The sequence below is a fragment of the Myotis brandtii genome, unplaced genomic scaffold (genome assembly GCF_000412655.1).
Source record: "Myotis brandtii unplaced genomic scaffold, ASM41265v1 scaffold112, whole genome shotgun sequence".
Classification (NCBI taxonomy): Eukaryota; Metazoa; Chordata; class Mammalia; order Chiroptera; family Vespertilionidae; genus Myotis; species Myotis brandtii.
Genome location: NW_005353838.1, coordinates 8,660,099 through 8,669,878, shown reverse-complemented (window position 1 = coordinate 8,669,878; position 9,780 = coordinate 8,660,099). Strand labels below are relative to the sequence as shown.

General features: G+C 38.0%; 1 long non-coding RNA gene across 2 annotated transcripts in view; it reads right to left on the bottom strand.

Annotated features, from left to right (window-relative positions):
• Positions 1-9,780, bottom strand: part of LOC106727478 — a 37,320-nt gene that overhangs the window by 7,908 nt on the left and 19,632 nt on the right. For both annotated transcript variants that reach the window (XR_001363692.1, XR_001363694.1), the window contains one exon: positions 5,837-5,950. This is a non-coding gene — a long non-coding RNA (uncharacterized LOC106727478). The remainder of the gene's footprint in view (positions 1-5,836; positions 5,951-9,780) is intronic.

The window sequence follows — 9,780 nt, the reverse complement described above, 5'->3', positions numbered from 1 at the left end:
TAAGACACTGGGGGGTAGGGGAAGCCGGGGGAATGTCTAGGTGGGGGGAAAAAAGGGAGACATATGTAATACTCTTTGTAATACTTTAAGCAATAAAACAAAATTTAAAAAAATTCAACCATAAAAATCAAACAATCCAATAGAAAATAGGCATAAGACATGAACCAACAGTTCACCAAGCAGAATATACAGATGGCATATAAGCACCTGAAAATATGTTTAAAGCATTCGCTATTAGAAAGATTAATACTATAATAAGATATCACTACGCATCTATCAGAGTCAATGGCTAAATAAAAACAGTGGCTAAATACGGGGTTACTCTTACATTGCTGGTGTGACTATAAAATGATACAACCACTCTGGAAAACAGTGTGCAGTTTAAAAAAAAACAACTATATATGGAATTAACATATGGCCCAGAAAGTGTATTCTTGGGCATTTATCCCAGATAAATAGAAACTTGTGTTCACACAAAAACTTGAACAAGAGTGTTTATAACAGCATTATTCATCATTGTCAAAAATTGGAAACTATCCAGATATCCTTCAATGAGTGAATGGTTAGGCCACCTGTGCACATCCTTACCATGGAATACTCCTTAGCCATTAAAAAGGAACAAACTATTGATTCATACACAACCTGGATGAATCTCAGAAAATTATACTGAGTTTTTAAAAAGCCAATTTCAAAAGGTTACACACTGTATGGTTTTATTTTTATAATAAATATAAACTTACAAATAAAAATAAAATTGAAATATAGTTATAGGCATGAAAAAACATATTTGTGGTAGCCACTGGTTAAAGATGGGAGTGGAAGGAGAGGGGGTAGCTAAAGAGATAACATAGGGAGCCTTGTGGTGGTGAACAGTTCTGTGTCTTAATTATAATGGCGATTACACAAATCTATGCATGTAGTGAAGCTAAATAGACCTACACACACACACACACACACACACATAACTGAGTGCATGTACAACTGGTGAAACCTGAATAAGCTCTGTGGGTTGTACCAATGTCAATTTCCTGCTTTTGATATTGTACTCTAGCTTTACAAGACATTAGCATTTGGAGAAACTGAGTGAAGGGTACATAGGACCTCCCTATACATTTGTTTTATGCAACTTTGGGTGAATCCATAATTATTTCAAAATAAAAAATTAAAGAAAATAAACCCAACTATTTTTACAAAAGCTAAAGCATTCAGGAGTGTCAGGTTGGGGAGTTGGGGGGTTGGGGATGTCTTTCACTTTTTACTTTTTTTAAAAAATATATTTTATTGATTTTTTACAGAGAGAAAGGGAGAAGCATAGAGCGTTAGAAACATTGATGAGAGAGAAACATCAATCAGCTGCCTCCTGTACACTCCCTACTGGGGATGTGCCCACAACCAAGGTACATGCCCTTGACCGGAATCAAACCTGGGACCCTTCAGTCCGCAGGTCAACGCTCTATCCACTGAGCCAAACCAGTTAGGGCTTTCACTTTTACTTTAAACACTTCTATAATTGGTTGAGGTGAATATGTAATAAAGGTGCAGATCTTGGTGGGGGGTGGGGAGAGACACAGATTTCTCATTGAGGAAGTCTGGAGTAGAACTTAAGAATTTACATTTTTAATCGGTTTCAAGGTGAGCTGCTGCTGCTGGTCTGAACCCACACTTAAAGGAAAAGGGCTCCTTAACCTAGTGGTTCAATAATTGCAAAACTAATCTGAGCCATCATTTCAAATTTCACAGAAGCCATTTCTCTCAAATATACAAATATAGACAAATAGTTAATATAAAATGTCTTTCAACTCAAACAAATGGCTACTCAACCTGGTCCTGGAAAATGAATAAATAAGTTGACTTAAATTAAAATGAAACACAATCAGTCTGTACAGGGAGATATCCCCATCTAATCTGTATCATAAAATGAGTCAATCCTTCTGAAACTCTAGACAGAAGCAGCCTTTGTAAAAATCTCCTGCTCGCCCTCAGCATGGTAACCCAGAGCCTTGTATTTTTATATCTACCTACCACCCAAAGGAGGGATGCCCACCATCTCACAGATAGAAGCGGAATGTAGCTCAGTAAGTAAAATGTCACTTTCTTTTCCAGTTCCTTTCTCAGTCACATTTCACACCCTCTTCTCAGAATGTTTATCACCACCAAGAGCCATATTTCTGTGTGAGTATCTGGCAAGTGACTCCCTGCTGAACAGACAGGGAGAAGCCCCGTAAATCAGTCCTGCAGTCCACATGCTGCCTTCCAGCCAGTCATGGACCCTTGAATATTCTTCAAAGCTAAGTACTTCAGAGCAGCACTCTTAAAAATAAAGACCCAGTTACTCAGAACTGGATGGCATTAGAAATACACCAAGTCCCCAAGTTAGAGGAACCCTGAGGGGCTGTGAAGAGTGCCCTGGGCTTTCCAGAGCCCTCATCAGCGCTGACCCAGAGAGTTTAATGGAAACATACCTGTCTGCAATGCCAGCCTTCTCAGATGTAAGAACAAGGTACCCACTGGGACACCAGGAGAAGCAAATAAAGTACAAAACCATGAGTCAGTAATTATCTGTAAGAGATCATGGCAATTCAATGTAAGGAAGCTTGGCATGTCTGCCACACTCTTACTCTTAAAAATAACACAATTTGGAGCATGAACAAATTTTTCTGAATATTGCCACCTTCTTATAATTCAAAGTATGTTCCTCAGAGGAGCAGAATTGCATCACCTGGGAGCTTCTGCAAATTGAGACTCTCCGGACCCACCCAGATCCACCAATCAGAGTCTACATGATAACAAGATCCAAGCTGACTTATGGGCACCTTGAAGTTTGAGCAGCTTTGGGGTAAGGTAGCCTAGTGCTCATCTAGCACTGATTCTCAAACACACACACACACACACACACACACACACAGCTTCCAGATCACATGGTAGATACTCTTACAAGTCAGCAGTCAAGGATCATTAGACTTTTAAGAAACATTTCTACAAAAGAGGGAAGGGAGGGAGGGAAGGGAAGGAAGGAACAAAGGAAGGAAGGAAGGAAGGAAGGAAGGAAGGAAGGAAGGAAGGAAGGAAGGGAGGGAGGAAGGAAGGGAGGAAGGATTAGATGGACAATGTAGATACAATGTAGAGACAGAAAAAAATTGAAAAATCAGTAAGGTCCTCAAAAATATGTTCTTTTTAAATACATATTCAAAGAACAGTGAATAGTTCTTAGAAATTATAACCACTGAAATGAAGAGGGGGGAGCAACAGAATGACTGGAAGACAAAGTTGAGGAAAATTCTGAAAAAAATAAATGTATGACCGTGAAGGAAATAAGATGAAAATTTAGATAATTTCTTCAGGAAGTCCAGCTTTGGTTATAGCAGCTTAACAAAGAAAGTACAGGAAAGAGATGGGGAGGAAACCATTGAAGAAGTAACAGTAGAAAAGGACACAGAAGAGGAAAACATGAGGTTCCATATTTGGGGGCTAAAGTATCCAACATACTAAATGAAAAAAGACTGATTTCAAAGCTCGTAGTCATGAAATTTCAAAACTATGAAAACAATGAGGAAATCCTGGAACTCTGATGTAAGGCCACATACAAAGGATGGCATAGGAAACCTTAATGGCAAAATTGGAAACTAGAAGACAATAAAGCAATGCCTCCAGAAGAGGGAATTATTTGCATACTAGAATTCTATTCTCAGCCAAACTATTGAACAAAGGTAAGGATAGAATAAAAACATTTTTGGAAATGGAAAGACAAATAATTATCTCCTCTGCATTTTTTTTTTACTAGGAAGCTAGTAGACTAGACACTTCCCAAAGGAGTGATAAAACAGGAAAGAGGAAAATTTGGGGTCCAGGAAACAAGGGATCCAGTACAGAGAAAAGCAAGGGAATGTACATGATGATGGTAAAGGGATCTTCTAGGGCAGCAGCCATGAGCCAGTCTAGACTGGAGCAAGGTGAAAAAGGCATCCAGGAGAGATGTATCTAAGAAAAAAACTATCTGATTTGTTTAATTGTCATCAGAGAAATATACCCATTTGGCCCAAGATTTGGGGTTAAACTAGAGCAAAAACAGAAAACTAAGCAAATGAAAAAGAGAGAGTTATTACTTTCAGGAGAAACAACAAAGTAGACAACAAAGGAAAAGCTATCGTATTGTACAGTTCAGTTGTAAAAAAGATGTACTTGGTCATAGACTGAATATTGATCCTACTAAAATGAGTGAAGGTGTCAGGGAGGAAGGGTGTGAAAGCTAAACCTCATTATTAAAGGTAGGAAATTAATAGGTAATACCGAAAGCTGAAAAATAATTTAATCATAGGGTAAGGATGTTATTCTGAAACACGATCACAAATACTAGAAGAACAAGTTAGAAGACTGAAAAGTGGTTACACTGAAGATGACTCAGGAGAGAAAGATTGAGTCAGGGGCTGCTGCTCTTAATTTTAAGCCTTGAAAATAATTTTCCTTTTAAAATTATATCTATGTACACCTTTTTTAAAAATATTTTTTATTGATTTCAGAAAGGAAGAGACAGAGAGATAGAAACATCAATGATGAGAGAGAATCATTGCTTGGTTGCCTCCTGCACACCCCACACTGGGGATCAGGCCCGCAACCCGGGCATGTGCCCTGAATGGGAATTGAACCGTGACCTCCTGGTTCATAGGTCAATGCTCAACCACTGAGCCATGCTGGCCAGGCTATACCTTTATAAAAGTTTAAAAAATAAAGGGACAAAAATAAGCAGAATCAAGATATCAAAATAAATCCATATTTTAGAATCAGATGCATTTATGATAGTGAATGCATATTTCATATTTAATGACAAAACATGTTAAACAGTCTTTCAAGTTTTACAATTTCAAGTTAATAAAATTTTTTAAGGAAGAAAAATGAGGGAATTCTAATGGAATTATATAGCCACAATATTAAAAAGTGCTTCTTAAGACAGTTTCAATACATTAGGTACATTTTAAAATCTTAAGTATTTTGTATTTTTAAAATAACACACATCAATCACTCTTTCCCAAGTATGTGTTCATTGAGAAACAATACTGAGTAGATGATATAGTACAAGATCTCCAGTCCCCAGAGGTTTAAAACATTTATTTCCCATGTTTTCCAGATGTCTATGTTGTAGAATTCTTCATTGATTTTTTTTTCAATTCACTATTTGAATAGTTTTTCCCATTTGTAAACATGAGTATCCAAACAGTAGCTCACAGCACATTTCAGTGTACACATATAAACATTTCAGTGGGACAGAAAACTGCACTTCATTCAAACAACAGATTAGGGATAAAATAGTGGTTTTAAGGTTGTTTCTGACATTTAAAAAGGGTAAAGTATTTTTTATTCCTTTGCTGCCTGTTGTATCTCTAGATACCTAATAATTTTGAAGAGAAGATCCCAGCATGTTATATACACTGAAACCCCCTCCGATAGCAAAGTGAGATTTTCCTTTCTATTTTTCATTTCTGGATGCTGGCTACAGTCAACGATATAATTGTGCTCTCGTATTGATTTTCTTATAAAATGTATCCTTGTTAGATTCATTGATGACTATACATTACTGAGGCACCTGATAAAATTTCATTGTGTTATTACCACTGCACTGGAAATGCTCTTTGCTCGATGAAAAGAACGACTTTTAAGGTGAAGATGAAACTGCGTTTAATGCAGAATTCCAGAGAGTGGCATCCTTACTTGAAAACTAATCAAGAACTCCCACCCTCAAATCCATTCAGTATTATTCTCTGTTGAGAAGATGCACTATATCATTCTAACTTGACCTCAGTTTTCCAATTTTAAGAAAAGATAAATTTCCCACTTTAAACACTTACCCACTGAAAGCTTTAAGTTCTTCAAAAGAATCCTGGTTCTCTCGGGGTGTCCTGTGTGCTGCACCCCCTCTATCACGCTGGATAGACTTTGGTGGCCTGTACCTGGTTAACTGAAATTGATTTGGGTTAGAAGATTTGTTAGAACAACTCAAGTCAAATAGTGACTTTGTGTTTGTAAGGTTGCACAAATATATAACCCATAGTTCTTTTTCCTTTTTCCTTTGGGGGATTATAATAACAACAAGCCCTCCTTTTTACTAAGAAATACTAAAATATTCTCTTTCATTTTTATCAGAATTCTAGGCTTCCTGAAATTCCTAAAGCTCCCCACTGACAAAACAAGGGAGAATACATTTTTTAAAGTCTATTCAACCATTATAGATTATTTCTAAGGAGTCCAACTAAAAAGAAAATAGCTAATACTGTCACTTAAAAATTTGATATGACATACTCTTATAAGATCATTTACTTTTCAGTTAAATGCATCTCAGCCTGTGCCATTCCTGATGATGTAGATCATGGAGAGTCCATTTTAAAAAAATAAAATTTTCTTCTTGGTGAAAAATAATTTTAAAAATCAATTTCTCATTTAAAATTAGAATCATTGTTAATTTTAAATAATAAAAGTATTCAGAATTCCACATCGATTAGATGACAGCAAATTTATGAATAAACTTAATTTTAAGGATTAGGACACAAAACTAGCACTTTGCTACATAAAGATGGTGTCAGATACCACAACACTTCCTAGTTCAGTCTAACCTGAACTAGAAACTATTTTAAACCCATCTTCTTATTTCTTTAAATCACGTGCAATAACTCAGCCAGCTCACAAGGCACTGCTAAAAAGAAATATTTAGGGGCCTGATTGACAAATAGAGAAATAATTCGTAATTAGCATGTCAATTGCAAATGACTGGCTGCTTCCCGGGACTTAAAATAACATGTACACTAAACTGTGCTTTGTAGAATGTTAATTTGTTTAGCAATTTTTTTCTCCAGGCTAGAAATAAGAGCCCAGTTCTTGTCTTGGTTATCAGAGCTCTTCTTACAGGTAGCACATTGGCGAGGTTTTCAAATAATCCGACTTGGCTCCTGACTCCCCACTGTTTCTGGCTTAAACTGGAGTAAGTTACTAGTATTTGTATATCTGCAAGCCTTGGTTTCCACACTTGAAAAGTAAGGACGAAGGTCTGTGCAAGTTCAAGTGAATCAAGAGTTCAAATTGAATTTGATGCTAAAAAGATGAGCAGGTACATAGCAGTTTTCTCCATAAATCATTTTGAGGGAGTTCTGCCCACAATAACATCCCACTTGGCCATTGTATTGTGTGTAAACAAAACTACTCTTTTAAGTTAGTCTAAAAAAATATGCACTTAGGGACTTATAAATAGCATATTTTTATTCATTAAATCGTTTTTAAAATAGGCTGTGAATGAGGACTTCAACGTGCTTAAGAAAATATTATTCATTCTGCAAAGAGTTACTGTGGCCTGGAATACAAACTGGTCACTGGGGACTGTTTGAAAGCCACAAGCAGGAGGAGGTAGAGGCCATTGCCCTCCTTCCTCCATGACAACTCGAACCTCCTCAGCCTTGGCCTGTCCACTCCTGAGGGACGGTCCACTGAGGCTTTTGCAGCCTGAACATGACCGAGATGTTTGATTTGAACAAGGCAGAAAATCACAAAACTAAAAACAAATTTGCTATGGGGGGGGGGCAGTGCTTTGCTTTCCAGATTTTATTTTAAAACATTTATTCAGGCTTCTCTATGATTTCAAGCCCCACAGCCCAAAGGCATTAAACTGAATTGAAGCTTAATGGCCTGAAAAGTTGCCTTTTGAATTAAAGCACATCCAGTTACAAAGCAGGGAGGGGCGGGCATCTGCAACTAATCTGAAAATTCCATCTGATCCTGGACTTTGAGGACACAGAAATAGCCAGAAGAATACAGTGCTTTCAAATCACATAGGGGAGCATATGATTTCTGGGAGCTGGGTTTCTGTGCCAATGCCCAGTTAAGGGGCTTTCCCATTAGTGAAGAATAAACTATAATATAGAGAGGTTTAGATGGGCCTGGAGAAGAAAAAAAATAAGCTTTTCCAGATTCTCTTCTCACTAAGTTATTCACTTAATATGGAGGCAAATTCTACAACCTTTCCTTTTATAGGTAAATGGGACATTGTTCCCAAACCAGTGGGCTCCAGAATAGGAATGATATACTGAATACAGGTAGAAATTTTTAATTTTTTACTTTAGTGTAAGTTGCCTGCATGTTTATTTAGCAAGTGGTTCTTTGGAGATAAGAGAAATAAAGCAGGGAACAGAAGAAAACTTCCAAAAAACTACAACTAAAATTCTCCAGGGAAAAGAGAAAATATTGCATCCATGAAACAAGAAGGAGCTATAAACACAGAATAAACAAGGATGGGGGGGGGGGGGGGGGGAGGAGGAGAAAAGATAGCCAAAATAAAAAGTCCAGTAAGAGGACTGGGAGATAAAGTCAATAAAATCTTCTAAGGAAATAGACAAAGAAAGTTTTAAGAAAATTTGAGTATCAATATAAAATATTAAACAGCTGATAAATAAAACTGACAAAAAGAAAATGATTGGGAGACAATTCTCAAATAAATAATATAAGAAATATTCCCAGATCTGAAGTTTATAAATCTGAGAAATGAAAGGCCCTCTGAGAATCTAGTATAATCAATGAAAGATGTTCACATAAGGAATTTTAGATCACTCTGGATAAAGGGAAGATCCTAATAGCTTCCAAATGGGAGACCCGGCACATACAAAGGATCAGGAATAAGAATGGCATCAGACTTCTCAAAAGCTACATTGGGACCTACAGAACAATGAAACAATGAAGATCATATTCAATTAGCATTTCATAGCCAAACTATCATGCCAATGTGAGGGTAGAATAAATATATTTTAAAACCAGATGAAATGATCACTTCTCATGCCCTTTTTTTCTCAGGGACCCTTTTTTGAGCAAAACAAGGAGGAGTTAAATATGCACTTTAGCCAGTTTGGCTCAGTGGATGGAGTGTCGGCCTGTGGACTGAAGGTTCCCGGGTTTGATTCCGGTCAAGGGCACATGCCCTGGTTGTGGGCTCGATCCCCAGTAGGGGACGTGCAGGAGGCAGCCAATTAATGATTCTCTCTCATCATTGATGTTTCTATCTCTCTCTCTCTCCCTCTCCCTTCCTCTCTGAAATCAATAAAAATATATTTTTTAAAATATGCACTTAAAGAAGATAGGGAATCCAATGTAGACAAAAGGCAAGGAGAATCCCAGGGCCACAGGCCTCTAGAGCAACTGGCTCAGATTAGAGCAAGAAGATCCAGGATCCAAGGGAGATACTTCCAGGGAGAAAGAAATCAAAGGAAGGGTATAAGGGAAACCTGATAGAGTGTCATACAGGTTAACCTTTAGGGAAACTGGACAGAGAGACATAAGAGGGTATGGAACAATCTATTACTGAGTACAAAGAAAACAAATCCAATGAAAATCAAGAAAGCTAGTAACTCTGGGGCAAGTGAAAACTTATATGACAGAAGAAATGTAATCATGGTACACTCTTTGGCTCAGACAAGAATAATAGTAGTCATCCTATATAATAAAAGGGTAATATGCAAATTGACCAAACGGCAGCACAACCTGTCACTGTGATGCTCACTTTCCACCAGGGGGCAGACACTCAACACAGGAGCTGCCCCCTGGTGGTCAGTGAGCTCCCACAGGGAGGGCATCACTCAGCCAGAAGCCGGGCTGAAGGTTAGTGAGCGCAGTGGCGGTGGCGGGACCCCCTTCCGCTGTAGCACTAAGTGGTCAGTTGAACATCCCCGGAGGGCTCCTGGACTGCAAAAGGGCACAGGCTGGGCTGAGGGGACCTCTCCCCTTCCCCTCCCCCCACCCCCCGCCCCAGCGCAG